Genomic DNA, 2,741 nt, shown 5'->3' with positions numbered 1-2,741 from the left:
TTTGATGAGCGGTGAGGCTGAACTTCCAAAGGATGGTTACTGGCCATTTTCGTTTCTTTGTTCAGAGCCTGATGTTTCCTAGGGCCCTCTTCCACAAACCACTTGTCAGCTAACCAGAAAAGAAAAATATATTTCTGACAAGCAAGCGTTTCTAAAGGATCTCTTTTTGCAGCAAAATTCTGTTTTTTCTTCTGTGTTTCTCACAGAAGGTTTTTAGAGGGTATTTTTTTTGGTAATGACAAAAATAACAATTATAAATGAAACTAAATGATCATGAAAGCAGGTAAAATAGGCTCAAATCCCCCAAACTGGACAGCCTGTAGCATTCTAGAGCTCTCCCGAAAACTTTTATGCTTCCCAGAGGCTAAGGGTCCCTGTATAATGTGCTCAACCCCTTCTTCCAGATCTACCCTACACACACACACACACACACACACACACACACCCTTGCACACATGCATTAATGTTACTCACTCACAACCCCCCTGCCCATGTTTGTGAGTTTAGAGGCTAAAGATGGGTGGGTGTGGAGGAGGTCAGGAGACAGAGGTGCTGACAGCCCCCATCATTCAAGCCGCTCTTCGTCTTACCAGCTCTCTGCCCTCTTCTCTTCTCCACACTCCTTCCTCAGGATGTAAAAAGTCTTCCTGTGTGTCATGCCAGGTGATTTGCCGTCGTCTTTTAAGGCCCTGCCCAGAAAATCTCAAACTCCTCTCTAATGTGTTTCCTGACATATTTTTTTCAAAGATGGTGTCCGTTCTGAGAACAGCTCAAAGCCAGGTACTGAGATGTCCATGTTTCTTTAAATGTTATGTCCCCGTCATCATAATAGAACTGCAGCGTCTCTCTGCTTCTGAACAAATTCCAGGCTTGTTCTCCCAAGTCCTGAGCTGGGGAACAGCACTGCGCTATTCTGACAGTACAAATAAGGGTTCTGAGTGGGACTTGGAGCCAAGAAGGGTGAGCCGGGTTAAGACCATGGAGAGACTTCAATGCCAAGGGAAAGGATTTGGATTTGATTATCCTGTTCAGGGATCCATCAGATGCTTTAGACCTGGGCTGTGACTGGAACAGAACTGAGCTTCTGGAATTTCACCATTTGGCTGCTGCATAAGTAGCTGGCAAGGAAGGAGAACGCTTAGAGGGGGCAAGGCAAGGAGGACAGGGCTTGCCTTAAGCCAGAGGACAGACCTGGGAGACTTCTCTGAACAGCAGCCACAGCCTCTGGTAATGGGGAGAGAGAGAGAGAGGAATTGATGACAGCCTGAGTGTCTAAGGGAGACGCCAGCTCCTCCCTCCTGGTCTGGGAGAGTCTGTAATTTGCTAGGCACCATACTTAACATGAGATAGGACCAGCCCAGGACATGCACAGATCTGAAGAAACTATTAAGAGTGGCATTAACTAGACACACACGGTATCCGACAACAGCATCATCATTTGGTGAGTGTCTCAGTTCAGTTCCCTTGGAGAAGGGAGACAGATTTCAGCTTTCCATCCTACGAGGCTTTCTGTATTCCCCAGTGTGATACTTCTAGGCAAATGCATTTACACAGCTCTCTGCATCAAACAGCAAGGGCCAATATTTATTGCATCCTGTGCCAAGTACTATCTTAAGGGCTTTTCATTTGGATAATTTATATATGTGCATGTATCATCATATATATAATCTTATATATGCCTCACAGACCATCTTTCACAGATGAGAAACCGAGGCAGTGAAGTTAAGTAGCTTGCCCAAGGTCACACAGCTAGAGAATGGTAGAGCAAGCATCACACCCAAGGGTGCTAATGGGTTTATTTCCTGAAGAGAACAAAATTAGGACACAGCAGAATAAGCTTCTGGGCCCAGCTCAGCAGCTGACTAGTGCAAGGTGGGGCAGGTCATCTTTTAAGTGTATGCTCTCATGACGGTGGACAGTGATGAATGTTCAAGACCTTAAGGTTGATAGTTTCATAGATATGTACATATATCAAACCTTACAAATGGTACACTTTACTACATGCCAGTCATTGTCAATTACACCTCAATAAAGCTGCTTTAAAAAACTGGTAACTGTATGATAAAATTAAAATGTTTGTAATTTCTACAGGAACTCTTATGTGACCCCACTGCAATTTTTGAGTGTGATGCATAAAATTTGTGATTCACTTCTGAATCTAAGTGCTGCTTTGCTCAGAAGAGCAAAGTGTCTCCAAATTAAAACTTGGAGCCACAATGACTCAAGAAATGTTTTGTCATCTGGCATTACTGAAAATAGAACACAAAGTATGCAGTGAGGCTGTTTATAACAATATAGCAATTTTGTTGAAGTAAAGGAAAACAATAAATATGATGGAATAAATATACAACAGTTTCTTAAAGTGCACCACTTAAAGCCCTGTGGGGCCTTTAACTCTGAAAATCCAACTCTGCACACTGGTCCACACCCCACTCCATCTCTGTTCCAGAAACACTGATTATTTGAAAAGGTCAAATTCTTACACCTTGAAGCTTCATCTGGGCCGTTGTCTATGCCTGGAACTCTTTACCAGTGGACCACATGACAGTCTCCTTCTCAATCTCTAGGTCTCAACATGAACATCACGTCATACACACACACACACACACTCACACACACACACACGACCTCCATGATCACTCAGATCTCAAGAGAATACTCCTCCTTCGTGGCTCTCATCACCACACACACACACACACACACACACACACACCCCACACACACACATCACTACACACACA

Source organism: Oryx dammah, unplaced genomic scaffold (genome assembly GCF_014754425.2).
Source record: "Oryx dammah isolate SB20612 unplaced genomic scaffold, SCBI_Odam_1.1 HiC_scaffold_16, whole genome shotgun sequence".
NCBI classification, from domain to species: Eukaryota; Metazoa; Chordata; class Mammalia; order Artiodactyla; family Bovidae; genus Oryx; species Oryx dammah.
The sequence above is the reverse complement of the archived record's forward strand: the minus strand, read 5'-3'. Positions refer to the sequence as shown.